Source organism: Prionailurus bengalensis, chromosome B2, assembly GCF_016509475.1.
Source record: "Prionailurus bengalensis isolate Pbe53 chromosome B2, Fcat_Pben_1.1_paternal_pri, whole genome shotgun sequence".
Lineage (NCBI taxonomy): Eukaryota > Metazoa > Chordata > Mammalia > Carnivora > Felidae > Prionailurus > Prionailurus bengalensis.
This window is the reverse complement of record NC_057349.1, coordinates 137,537,502-137,551,544: the sequence shown is the minus strand read 5'-3', so window position 1 is coordinate 137,551,544 and position 14,043 is coordinate 137,537,502. Positions and strand designations below refer to the sequence as shown.

At 44.5% G+C, this 14,043-nt stretch overlaps 1 protein-coding gene across 1 annotated transcript in view; it reads left to right on the top strand.

Moving 5' to 3' along the window:
- Positions 1-6,938: 6,938 nt before the first annotated feature.
- Positions 6,939-14,043, top strand: part of SYNE1 (spectrin repeat containing nuclear envelope protein 1) — a 472,071-nt gene continuing 464,966 nt past the window's right edge. Inside the window, 1 exon segment of the mRNA XM_043592628.1 lies at positions 6,939-7,043. The gene's annotated coding sequence lies outside the window, so the exon portion shown is untranslated.

Sequence of the window (14,043 nt, the reverse complement as noted above, 5' to 3'; positions counted from 1 at the left end):
GGAGTTCATTAGTAGCAATAAAAGACAAGTTTGCATATTATACGCAGCACTGATGCAGAGAGTGCAGACGGTGGTGGGAGCCTCTCAAAATTCTCTTTTGATTACTTAAAATGTTCAAGGGAAAGAGGAAGAAAAGTTAGCAGTTGAAAATTTAGATGTGGGGAAAGATGTTGGAAGTTTGAGGAAACAGGAAAAAGTATGAAATTTGCATAGGGAAGTGGAGAGGTGTACTGGTTAGAGAAACAGAGTATTCTGGGGCATTTGATTTCGTGATCGTGAATACAAAAGTCCAGTCAGGATGATGGAGTTTTTCTCCAGCCACGTTCAGCAGTGTGAGTGTAGGCACTGAGTAGGCAGAGTTGAATTTAACAAGGTATGTGGTTTAGCCAAGTGAGTAGAGCAAAGTGAGGAGGAAAAGTAGTTGAGGATAAATGCAAGGAGGTGAATACAAGGATTAAACATGGAATTTAGACCAGTTTAAGAGCAATAAACATAAAAGGGACGATGGGCAATGAAAAACAATGGTGGGATCCACATATGGTTAATATCGTTTATGCACTGTATATACCTTAGAGTACCCCTTTCAGGTGTGTGCCATTAATATCTGGAATTGTCTATTTATTCTAATAATTTTCTGAAGACGGCACTCAAATGTCTTGTTTTATGAAACATGGTTTATTATAGCAGTTTCCAAAAGATTCAAGTGAAATATCTTGAAGACTCACTAATTCTAAGACATCATAGGGGCTAGTAGTGGCCCTACCAGTGGATATGAGGTCCTGCTTGATTAAGGGGTTATTGGAATTGGGGCACTGGAGGGTGTGGGCTGGAAACAAAAGAAGTGGTCAGAAAGTGGGGTGTTAACAGCTGAGATTATCATTACGGGATAGTTGTCATTATTGATAATGACAAGGTCAAAATTATGACCCTGGGAGTGGATGGCTAACGTAAGGGAAGCACAACAATGACCTAAGAAGAACAGCTTCTGAAGGAACCATTGGGAGAAAGTGACAAGAAAATCATATTTGGGAATTAATGTTCTTATCTTAAAATGTATCGTTAAGCTAAATTGTCTTAAAATCCTAACTTTTAGAATTCTAGAACAATATTAAATATGAGTTAAAATAGATTCAGTGTCTTAAACTGCAATTTTTCTGAGTTTTGATCGAAATAAATGTTTGCATTCTCCTGTTTACCCCAAGTCTGTGGCTATATTGAATACTGTTTTGTTGGCAAACAGCCTTCATTCACAATCTGTTCTATGTTCAGGGGCTGGAAGTTTGGGAATTACATTTCCCAGGATCCCTTTCCTTGGGGAGGATGGATGAAATTTGCATTCTGCCAGTGATCTCACGTGAGATCTGAAAGCAAAGGGGACACACAACAATTCCCCCTCCAACCTGGACGGGAATTAGTTCCACAGTGGCTGGTGGAATGCCAAGCTCCACCACCAGGAGGAGCCTCAGAGCAGGGGCATTGTGATAACTGCTGGCCATTTGCGGCAGTATCTTGACCTCTAGGCGGCAGCAACAAGTTGCTGAGTTCTGGGCTGCCCCTGCAGGGGTGTTGTCTGACATTAGTCATGCTAATGGTGACTTCTCAATTTTACCAACAACTTCTTAGCCCCTAAATCCCTGTGTCAAATCCTCACGTTTTGATTTTTCTTTAACGAATCCTGATCGGCACAATATTTCACACCAAGACTGTTCCAGACCTACAAAGATGGGAATCTCATGTTGGTTAGTTGATCTGGTTGGGTTTGCATACAGTGATGATCTCTTTCCAATGTAAAATAGAATTCTAAGGAGACAGGGCATGCAGTGGCTAACTTACTTAAAGTAGCACGTATTGATGCCTCAAGTTAAGGGCCTATTGAAGTCAAGAATTCAGGAATCCAAGTTGGCTACTGCTGTGCAATAGAAAAGAGAATAGAGGACTATGGAGTATGTTAGCTACTTTTGATTACAATCAAGACCATAGAGAAAGAAAATGACAAGCCCAAGAACTTCACAACCTTGGATCAAGGCATGGCCAGAGACCCATAAGGCTTCTAAAGGACCCTTATTCTTGTAGCCACATTGTTGGTACAACCAAAAATCAGACATAAGGTCTGTTGTTGCAGGCTGCAACTTTATAATGCAAGATGAATTCAGAGCCTTGCTAGGTCTCTTACGTGAAAACCAGGGCTTTTATTGTGAAAAGTGGGCTATGTAAATTGGGAAAGAACCATTTTGGAGGATTTGGGTGAACTTAGTACTTCAAACCCCAAATCCTTCTGAGGCTTCCTTGCCAGCAGAAGTGAGCCCTTCCTCCCTGGTCTGTCCTTCATCCCTTGTTAGAAAACTCCACAAGCAGAAATTACCTAGTAAGGGGCTGCCAATCTCTTAAGACCCAACCAGACCATGACTGACTGCCTCGAGACCTTGACTGTAGCAAGTCCCTTGACCTTTGAAAAGTACGAAATCTGTTTGGTTTAAAGTTTTCCCGTTCGTACACAGAAGTGTGTTTTAAAGAGACTTCAGACTAAGGGAGGGAGGTGGAAGGGAAAATCCAGTTTTCAGTTGCATATGTTCTCATACCATAAAGATACACTTCTTGTAAGGCCCTCTGCTGATCCTTTTGACAAATAAATGACATATTTCAATTATGGCAAGTATTAGCACACTTACATAAAAGAGAAATGATAGAAACGTAAATGATTATTTTCAGATTTCATATGGGTACCAGAACTCTAAATTTACAAATACATAGACACAGTGATGCAGCCACTGGGGTAAAGCTGAACTGAACCCAGTCTGTGAGTTTTTGCCGTTCTCTGGCACATCCTACTAATGGAGAGAAGGGATATTGGGGGGTCTAGCTGCCAAGCTGCATGAGAATGGGACTCCACGTAAACTGAAAGAGTATGAAAAGAAGACAGATGAGGAGGACAGGCCTTGGCCTTGGTGGAAGAGGAAATTGGAGATTGCTACCCTGGCAACTGTTTCTTGGCCTGTGATGGTCCTGTGATTATATTTTTCTGCCCTTAGGAACTGGTATCCTAAAGCAATCAGCCTGTTGCAAAGTGAAGTAGACACTGTTTTCCCTTTATTTGACAACCTCAGAAGCATCTGGAATAGTAGCAATAACTATAATAATGATGGATTGTAATTATATTGCATATCCTGACCACATGCCAGGCACTGAAGTGAGAAGTGCTTTCCAGGTATCAGCTCATTTAGTCCCTGAAATAGCCCTATGAATGAGATATACTGTTATAATCCCACTTGTGGGTTTGTAAAATCTGAACTTGAGAGAGGTTAAATTACTAGCTACACATCACATTGGTAGCTAATGATGGAGCTGGAATCCAAACCCAGGCCTTTCTTGCCCCCAAACCCAAGACTTTAACCCCTATACTATTCCGATTTCCTTTGGCCACACATGGCCTTACGTCCCATATATTTGAGCTATTAAACTCCCCTCAAACCCACCACCATTCTTCTAATAATGAATGCTATGATCTTCCTAAAGGGTCACTGTAGCAGCTTTCTAACTCATCTACCTGTACTCATTTTGGCTCCAATGCCCAGCCTGTTTTGATATTACAGCCAATGGGAAAATTTCAAAACATGAATCTGATCATGTTGCACCACCCTACTGAAAATGCTTTAATGGCTCCATGTAAAGACTCATCAATGCAGGCTGCTCTTTCAGGCCCCCACAGTGTATCTATTCCTTTGGAACCTCCTGGGGCCCATTGTTCCCGAAGCTCCTTCCCCTCCCTTGCTGTCTCTTCTGCAGCTACAGTGGTCTTCCTCAGTTCTCCAAATGCACTGTGTACTTTTCTTCCATGGAGCCTTTCCAAGAGCTCTTTCCTTTGGCATGCGTTTGCACACCACAACCCACCCCTTTTTCGCCTAGTTAATACCCCTTCTTCTGCCCATCACTTCCTACCAGTCTTTCTGATCATTAAACTAAGTTAATTTAATCCCTTAATTAAACTATTCTCCGAAGGTTTTCGTAACACTTGCCTTTTCTTCAAGGTTGGGGTTTTATAGTTATTCGCGTGGTTCTTTGATGAATGTCAATATTCCTGATCATGTTGCCTCCATGAAGGCAGGAACCAGGAAGTAGCCACAGTACTTAGGACAACATATGGCATTTGATAGGCGGTTAAGCCAAAGTTGTTGAATGATGGGGCTACAGCAAACCTCTACAGGGGGATACGAGAAAGACCAGCCTTTCCAAAAGTCTATAATGTGCTTGGCCCTTGTGTGGAGGATGAAGATCAGCTGAGAGTGGAAGGTCAGCTCATCAGGCAACTACCGCCAGCCAGATGGCCCCAGATTCTCACTGCCTGAGCCTAGGAAGAGAGTAGCTAGGTCTCATCAAGGAGTTTCAGTTGGTGGGAGCAATGTTTGTCTCACAACTTACTTCTCAAGTGGGTCAACCTAAAGAGGCAACTGCTTAATCCCTAAGAGACTGTTAAAAGAGAACAAACCGAGGGTTGATGGAGGGGAGGTGGGTTGGGGGATGGGCCGAATGAGTGATGGACATTAAGGACGGCACTTGTTGAGATGAGCACTGGGCGTTGTTATATGGAAGTGATGCATCACTAAATTCTACTCCTTAAGTCTTTATTACACTATATGCTAACTAACTTGGATTTAAATACAATTAAAAATTTAAAAAAAGGAAGCAATTGCTTAACACACTGAGCAGTGAGTATGTAAAATACCTTCTTATCCTGTCTTCAACAGGCTTCAGGGTAAATTGGTTCGATAAAGGTAGAGACTGAGAGGAGAACCGAGTCTGATCCTTTCCTCGTGAGTGGTAGGCCTGGAAGTTGGATCTGGTGACCACACAGGAAGAGGGTGTTATCTGAACGACTGGGCTGTGGTGGATTATCGCCATGATGAGTTCTGGGATGATGGTCACCCAGAGGTAGAGGCAGGGTATACACTGACAGCGATTCACCCAAACAGCGCCCTCTCCAGACCCAGCTTCCTGGTGTAAGGAATTCCACCATTAGAAATTCTCTGGTCTCGGGGCGCCTGGGTGGCGCAGTCGGTTAAGCGTCCGACTTCAGCCAGGTCACGATCTCGCGGTCCGTGAGTTTGAGCCCCGCGTCGGGCTCTGGGCTGATGGCTCAGAGCCTGGAGCTTGTTTCCGATTCTGTGTCTCCCTCTCTCTCTGCCCCTCCACCGTTCATGCTTTGTCTCTCTCTGTCCCAAAAATAAATAAACGTTGGAAAAAAAAATTAAAAAAAAAAGAAATTCTCTGGTCTCAAAAAAATGTAAATACAAGGAAAAACAGCACATCAGATCAGATTCCTTTCAGATATTGTGGTTTTGATGGGGTCTGGAAGAAGAAGGAACTTGAAGGAAATAGACAGCTAAATTGTGGAGTGTTGGTAGCAAGTGAGCAAAAGGCAGGAAGCAACGAGAAACTTCATCAATTTAGGACAGTCCCTGCATTTAGCAAATTTAGAGAATAGGAAACTGTTTTGTTTGGATTAAAAATCTGAGGGATAATTATTATTATTAAAAATTTTTTAATGTTTATTTATTTTTGAGAGAAAGAGAGAGAGAGAGAGAGAGAGAGAGAGAGACAGCACGAGTGGGGGAGGGGCGGAGAGGGAGGGAGACAGAATCTGAAGCAGGCTCCAGGCTCTGGGCTGTCAGCACAGAGCCCACATGGGGCTAAAACCCACAAACCTTGAGATCATGACCCGAGCCAAAGTGGAACACGTAACCAACTGAGCCACCCAGACACCCCCGAGGGATAATTGTTATTTTTAAGATTCTTGCAACATAGTTTTCATTGAGTTGCCATACTCCTGTTGGACTTGGGTTTTGTTGTTGGTGGAGGGAGACTGTGTTTGACTTTGCTTGGAGACCATAAAACCACAACAAAATAGATTCTCCTGGATGCTACCTAGGCAACACCAGGACCTCCTCTACACCGTGAGAGGGACTTGTGATGAAAGACACGCGGCTCCACAACGAACGGCATGGATACAGTGCGTCTGAAGAAACTGAAGGTGGTTCTTCAGAATCATCTTAATGAGTAACCAAGAATATAGAGAATTTAAGATGTCAAGTGCCTTCTCAGGAAATCCAAGCTTTATAAACAACAACAAAAGCCTCTAGTCTGACCAGTCTCCCTAAAATTATTTGCCACTGTTCTGACAGCCAGAAAAGCCAGCTGTTACGATGTTTGTGAAAGTTGATTTAAAAGGAGCCTGCTAAATGTCCTCGTTGAACTGCATCACTTCCTTCCTGGGACCATCAGGGAACCTCCCCAGCCTTTCAAGACAGGTTCTGCTTAGAAAGGTCAACCGGGCAGTGGGAACCCCAGGCAAAAGTTAGCGGCTAGGGCAGCGCATCTCCTTCTCGGAGCTCTCGGCCATTCCTTCTCCTCCTCTCCCCCCGGGAGGTGGACCCCGTGGAAAGATTCGCCGAGAGGGTGGGTCACAGCTCGGGTTTGCAGCTGCGGAGAAGCGCCGGAGGCCGTGCATCTCCGGGAGGTAGGGGAAGCCTGCGAGAGAGCCTCCAGGCCCCCGCCCCCGGCTCTTCCAGCCACCGGCTCTTCCAGGGGCGCGGGGCGCGGGGCCGGAGAGGGGTGTGGCGGCGTCAGGGTAGCAAAGGCAACCTGCCAGGGGCGCTGAACCCCCTTCCCCCCCCCCCACCCGCTCTCGGGCCGACCTTCCCCTCCGAAAGGAGCACTCGTCCGGGGGGGGGGGAAGGGGGGGAGAGTGGGGGGAGGCCTAAAACCCCAGGGTGCATCCGAGGGGAGGACCCGACTGCAGAGGGAGGGCAGAGTCGCCGAGCAGCTGGGCGCAGGAGTGAGCGCGCGTGCGAGCGGCCCGGGTGGTGGGGGGGGGGGGAGCGCGGCTGCGGATCTGCCGCGGGCGGGAGCCGGCCGGCGTGTTGTGCACTCTGTAACCCGGGCGGCCCGGCTCCCTGCAGCCCCGCCGCGGCGCCCGAGCTCCCGGGGCCAGCAGCTGGCCGCGCGCTCGCCTCGCTGCCGGGAACCTGGACGAGCCCGGGAGAGCGAAGGTAAAAGGAAAGAGGAAGAGAGATGGAGGGCAGGGGAGAGGGAGAGGGGAGAGAAAGCGAGCGGACGAGCGAGCGAGCGCGCTAATGTGGGTGCTCGCCGAACAAATTGCAGAGGCAATTGTGAGCAAGTTTGTACTTGCATGCCGGGGTTGTGCGTGCTTCACGGGAGGGAGAGGGCGGCGATGGTGGCGGCGGTGCTGGTGTGCGTACGTGTGTGACACTCAGGGATGAGGAGATAAGGAGGTGGAGAGCGTCCTCCCTGCTTCTCGTACGTAGATATCCCTATTAATATCCCCCGCTCGCGTTGTCATTTCCGCTTGTGGCACTTCTCTTGGGCTCCAGTGATGCAGAAGCAAAAGGCAGCCACCTTCTTGTTGTGATGGCCGGTACTGTTGCTACTATCAGATGGGAGATGCAGGGCGTTGGGCAAATTCTGGGAGCCTCCCTTCCTCCACCCCCGACTATTTTAGGAAGGGCTGAGGGGGGCGGGAGGGGGGGGGAGGGGAAATAGGTAGCCCGGGCCGAGGGCTGGAAGACCTCGCAGAGGCCGGGCTTCAGACAGTCACCTTGCAATTGCTTCCAGGCAGAGCCTACGCTAGAGGGCAAGATAACTTTCATCTCCTCCCCGGAAAGACACGTTTCAGAAATTTTGCATTGCTGCCCGAGGAGTTCTGTGAAATGGTGGTTCACAGGGCGGCAGGTGCATGGCGAAAGGGCAGGAAAGTAGTGCAGAATAAAGCAGCTCTCGGCCGCCAAGCAAAGAAAGCCCGGTGGCAACCGCGGTGAGGTGTGCCGCCTGGGGTGCCAAGAGCTTGGAGGCTGCAAGTTCAGGCCCAGCCCAGGGAGAAACATCGGCTGTGAAACCGGTGTTAGCATCCTGGAATGTTCTTTCTCAGCTTTGCAGCTTGGGGTGGGAAACCTGTCTGTATCTGAAATTCATCTGTGAACGTTAAGAAAGTTCTAAACGAATTATTTTTCTCTTTTTGAGTGTAGTTTTGTCTTCATCTGAGATCCGCTTTACTAAAGGAAGTATTTGTAGACAAAAGCCAGACTTGTGCAAGAGAAAAATGTAGTAATTTTCAGTTAAGCAACAGATTAATATGACCCACATCTGCATAAAATGCTGATTTAATTAGTCGTGAGGATTGTTTTTTAAGAGGCCTGCTGTTCCCCATGATGAAAAAGATTAATAGTATGGGTAAAAAGTTCCTAATATTGCCAGAACATTGTAATAAAACACATAGCTATTTTTTTTTCTTGTGTTTTTGAGTCTGTTCCTTACTTGGTGGCAAATTGAGAACAAAATGTACCAGATCAATGCTAATTTAATATGTTTCATGCTGAAGATAAAGGCACATCTTCAGACTGACTCAGATAATAATATTGCTAGCCTTTGAAAATACTTGCTCAGCTATTACATTATAGACTCATTGTTATCTTTCTTGACTAATGATTTTTCACAAACTGGTTTGTTTCTGTTCTCACTGTCCCCACATACAAATTCTTGTCCCTGATTCTTTCTTGCAAGGGAGCCGAGGTTGGGAAAAGGTAGTTTACCATTCAGGATTTTTCAAGACTTGCTTGTCTTAAATGTGGAGGGCACCACACTGGGACCTGCTCTCTGAAAGTAGGCAGCACACATAGCTTCTTGGCAACGACAGGCGGTGTAAATTGAACAGGATGTAGGAAGCCCATGACTGGGCAAAGTTGCTGGCGTTTTCTCAGCTCTAGATACTGCAGCCACACCCCGTGGCCTGACCTTGAGAATCACACAGGCCCCAAGACTCCCCTGTGAGGGAATCGTGTTTCTCCCCCTCTTCACTGTCTGAGGCGTCCTTCCTTGTGATCTAATCCAACCAGAACCAGTGTTGGCAAGAAGTGCCACATATACTCTAGCAAAGTATGGGAGGAAGGTAGTAGGTATCTTTGGGCCTGATTTATACTGCAACCTTCCCCCCAAAAGTTGAATCATGACACGTCATATTTGTCATACTGATCCGCTCTGTACTTAGTCTTTTGGTTACCTGTTTCCATGTTTGTTCTTCCAGAGAAAGGGCCAATTCTTATTTGTTACCCTGTACATTTCATAGTAGTGAATAATTAACAGTACTATTCACTGATAGCCCATACACATACATTAGTAATATATCTATATTAACTCCAGATGTCCCTTTTCTCCCTACTGCTTAGCCATCTTAGTGTTTATTAATTAGTACCATTGCTAAAGGATGAAGAGAGAAAAACAATAATTAACTTTAAAATTAGACACTTACATGACTCACTCCAGCAAAGGACTTAGAAGGGGTGGATGTGTATTTATTAGCTTTTTTATTTTTGCTTAATAGTGAATTTTAATAGGGGCTCTATTCTTATACATATTTAGATGTCTACTTCAGTAATATTTATATTTCATACGGCTGTGACCCTGTTTGTGTCTCATGGTCTCAGTGCATCTTTCTCAGTTAGAAATGAACCACATCATCTCTGGTGGTTGCAGGGTTTGGAATGTTCTGTTCTCATTTCCTAGTACCTAAAATTGTAGTTGCATTGCTTTAAGATGTGTTCTTAGGGCCTAGCAGTGTTCCTCCTAATGTTTTTCCTAACGCGTTTTTTTTTTAGGAGCACAAACAAAAAACTGCCTTAGCCGCGAGTTGTCCATTCTGCTTAGAGACTAGAGAAGTCCAGGTTTGATGATTCACTCGTGTGCTTTTTTCACGGGGGCTGGTGTTAGAAGAGTGTGGTTCAGATAGGAGAATCCCAAATAGCAGACAGTGTAAATTCCCACTGCATTCTGCACAATAATTGCAGCAGATGGTTATCGATTGGGTATTCATTTTGCTCGAACAGTTCCCTGGATTTCTCCATGAGAGAACTCACCCTGCTTTGTTGTCATATTATCGATTTCATCTCCCCCTCTGATGCGGAAGCTCTACGAGGGGCTTATCTGTCTTGTTCACTGCTATTTACTCAGTACCATTGTCCTTTACAAATAGTTTCTCAATACCCTTTTGCTGTATGAAATGTACTGGGCTCTTACTTCTCTGCCTGGAGTGGTGGATGGCCTTAGCTACAGACGGATCTCAGTTCCTTCTCCTGGAAGGATTTGGAGACCGTGCCGGGACTGCTAATTCATACACAACCCATCAATATCTACCTGATTCTCTCTCTCCATCCCAGTACCGGTCCCCCTCACTGCCCACGATATCCTGCACCTATTAAAAACTCTTTTAATTTCCCTGGGAATAGTGAGCTCGTTGGTGCTGCTGGACCTTCCTCTGCCCACAACCTCAACTGCCCACAATCGCTCAGTTCCAGGAGTGAATTTCAAGCTTTTGTGACCTCTGACCTGCTATTTTAGTGGTCACTTGTGCTGCCAGTGGTTTTGGACCTGGGGAGCACGCTTGAGGGCACCTCTCCACTGCTCACGTTGCAGGTAGAGAAACTGAAGCCAGGGGAAGGAAAATGGAAACCAGTTATTTGCTGGACCTCTGCTACATGCCAAACAGTCTGCTAAGCATATTACATGTTTATCTTTTTAAATTGATGCAGGATAAAATTAAACCAATAATTTAGCATAAAATGACTTCATTTTACAGATGAAGCCACAAGTGCTCAGAAAAGTTTACTTTTCTTCAGGTCACATGGATGGAGTTAAGACTCTGCCCAGATCTTTCTTAGTCCATAGTGTGTGGATGTCTTGGTACCATACTCCCTGTGGTAGGTCATTACTGGGGACTTCCAGCTCACACTCAGTCAGCTAGTTGGAACAAAGCTAAGCCTAGAACTCATATCTTCTGGCCCCCAGTTTCCTTTTCTTTTCTTCTTATTTTATTTGTTTGATTAATTAGAAATTTCTTATATGTCCCCCTGAGTGAAAGTATCAGTAAACAGCAAGACTATCAGAATTTCACGAAGGAGGAAATGCACATATGATGAAAACAAAATATTTTATCTTCTGTCTGAAAAAGGAAGGATATTGCATTTACTTCTTTTGCAGTGAGGAGGGAGGGGCTTTCTGTAAAACAAAAATGTCTGTTGAGGGCCTGGGATGTTCTCAGGGATCCATTTGGCATCGATGGTGAGATGTCAGAGTGAGAACAGTTATAGCCTCTACCCTTGCAGAATGTTCACAGTCTACTTAGAGTGTGAGACTAACAGTGGTGGTGAATATAAGACAAATTATACTTATAATAACATGGGTTGTTAGTGCTCAGTGTGTACAGGAGCATTTAAGGATGGCTTCAAGCAGGGTGGGGGGCCTGGGCCAGGTATTTAGTGATCCTTGGGATCTGCTCAGCTAACAGTGCCCCACACAAGGGCGAAGTTGTTACCGCAAGCATATGAGTGCGTGAGGTGAAGATATTGGAAGTAAGATCTGCACAGCCCCTCTGGCTGCTGAGCGCAGTTGATGGTACCACGACCCACGCAATCTCCAGGCAGAATCCTGAGAGTTATCCGAGACACTTTGACAACCCAATTGTCCATTTCCTATCTCCCCTCCCTGACCAGTCATCAACTACTACACATTTGCCTCCTAGAGATTTTTCAGATCTTATCCTGTACTCACTGTCTTATTTTAGTCTGTCATCATCTTGACTCCTGAGATACTTTCCTTAGGGATCTTTCTGAATCTTTCAGTCTTGTCTCCTTCAAATACACCCTTAAAAACTGTACCTAGAATAATCTCAATTATACTTGGGCACTTCTAGCTTAAAATCCCCCAGTGGTTTCCTATTGCCTCCCAGAGAATCAGGACGAAGCTTCTGAGCATAGCACACAGGGCCCTCAACCGTCCGGTGCTACCTCCTTCTCCAGCCTCAGCTCCAGAATGTCACCTGGGAGAGTCCTTCGTGATCCAACTCTTGGTGCTTCCCACATAGAATCATCTGTTTCTTGTGTCCATGACTTTGCTCAAGTTATGCACTCCACCTGGCATGTGTCTTTCATATTTTTTTCCTGACTAGCTCATTTACCAAGATTCAGTTCAGGGGTGAGCTCCCTCCCAGGACACTTTTCCAGAACCTTCCGATTGGCTTAGTGCCCACCCTTTGTATTTTCCATCTCTGTATTTGGACTTGCCCGTGGTATTGTTATATTGTTTTTTTTTTTTTTAATATGTTGTATCTCCCACTATGTTCTAAGCTCCTCAAAAAATAGAAACTATGTCATATTCATCTTGGTACCCCCAGCCTTGACCTCTGAGACTCAGAATGAATTGTTATACTATAGAAGTAAGACTGAATACGTAACCTGAATTTAGACATAAGTAGAGAAATTCTGAGTTTAAGATGGCCTTCAAAAGATAAATATATATATGTATATATATATCTCAAGTATTTGTATCAAGTATACATATATTTATATGTATATATGTACATATATATTTATATATATATACATTTATATGTATATATATGTACATATATATTTATATGTATAAAAGAGAGGGAGAGGAGAGTTGGAGATTAATCTATTATATAACATAAATGTGAACGAGAAGAGGGTAGAAACATGGTGATCTGTAATGCAGTGACTTACAGAAATCCTTTTTAATTCCATAATTCTTGATTGATGGTGGGAGTCATGACTTTTATGAACTCCAGGGCTGATCAGAAGCTGGCTTGGGATAACTGAATTAACATGAATTTCTTCCTTCATCTCTACTTAGTATATATGTAGTTTTCTAGCCAGCTAGAGAAAGTTATATTCTTACATTTGGGGAAGTTCACTTTCTAACAGTTTAAAGGACCCATTTGTAATATCCTCAAGGCACTTCCCACTGGTTACTAGTCTTCAAACTATGGTAGCTTTTGCCTGTGGGCAAGTGGAATATTTTCCCCCAGGAGATGAGGGCTGCTAATAGGCACATAATTCCAGCAAGGCTAAAGGCCTTGATGCATGCCAGGTCAGCCATAAACAATTATTTCTCCTCTGAGGATCCCTTGGAAAGCCACCCGTTGAAAGGTACCTCTCTAGCCCAGAAGCTGCCAAGTTTTGGGTCCTCCTTCTACTAAATATCCTTTCAAGTAGCCAAGAGAAGTCTGCCTGTGTCTTCTTACCAGTTAAGGCTACTTCACTGCACCATCTCACCCTAACTTGTTAAGTGATCAAGTACATTCTTCTCGCTCCATTATACCTTTCGGATGCTTTTTCCATAGGGCAGCAGCAATATGCAACGTTTTGCATCCTTTTTGAGATAGCGTTCTAAAACAGGTATTATCAGCTTTGCATTCATGCATTCTAACCAGATACCCATGCATGCTAATATTAATAATGCCATCTTAAAATTAGTCGTAATTTATAATATAGTCTATCACACAGCCTCTGTCTCATAAATCATACTGTTTGAATGACCACACATTCAGGTTATAATATAGTTGTCAATAGCACTCATCGATTCCTCTTGGTTTCTTTTTTTTTCCTTCTGGCAGGTGGCCCGTCCCACATGGATGTGCTTTCCCTACAGGTGTGTCTGTACCATCCTTCCCTGCCCCCGGCCCGTTCTTTTTCTTCACCTTCCTCCTCATAATGCAGAAGTGTGCATTAATGCCTTGGTGTGCGGACCCTTGGTTAAGTTTCTGTCTCTGGGTGCATGTTCAACCTCCGCTCCTTTCTTCATTATTTATCCCACTTCTGGCGAAACCTTCTCTTCACCTAACCTTAGGGTTAGGAAATCCTTCTTCAAACTAAATGTCTCAATGTCAGGATTTCAACTACTCTCTTAACCTTTCTGTCTCCTTGCCCAGTCCAGGATGATGAATTAAACTTGACCAAAGCTGAGAATTCAGGATGGGGTTAGAAAGAAAATGGCCTTTCTGCTCAAGCCACCCCTAACCCTAGCCTTACAACCTGTTTTGGAGTCTTTCTGTGTAGGAAAAAAAAGAAGCTAAATCAAATCCATGTTGACGTCTGAAAACAGAATGTTTGAAATGCACATTTTTGGAATGAAATACTTTTCCACTTATACTGTTTTAACTTATCAAATTGTTATTAGAAGCTA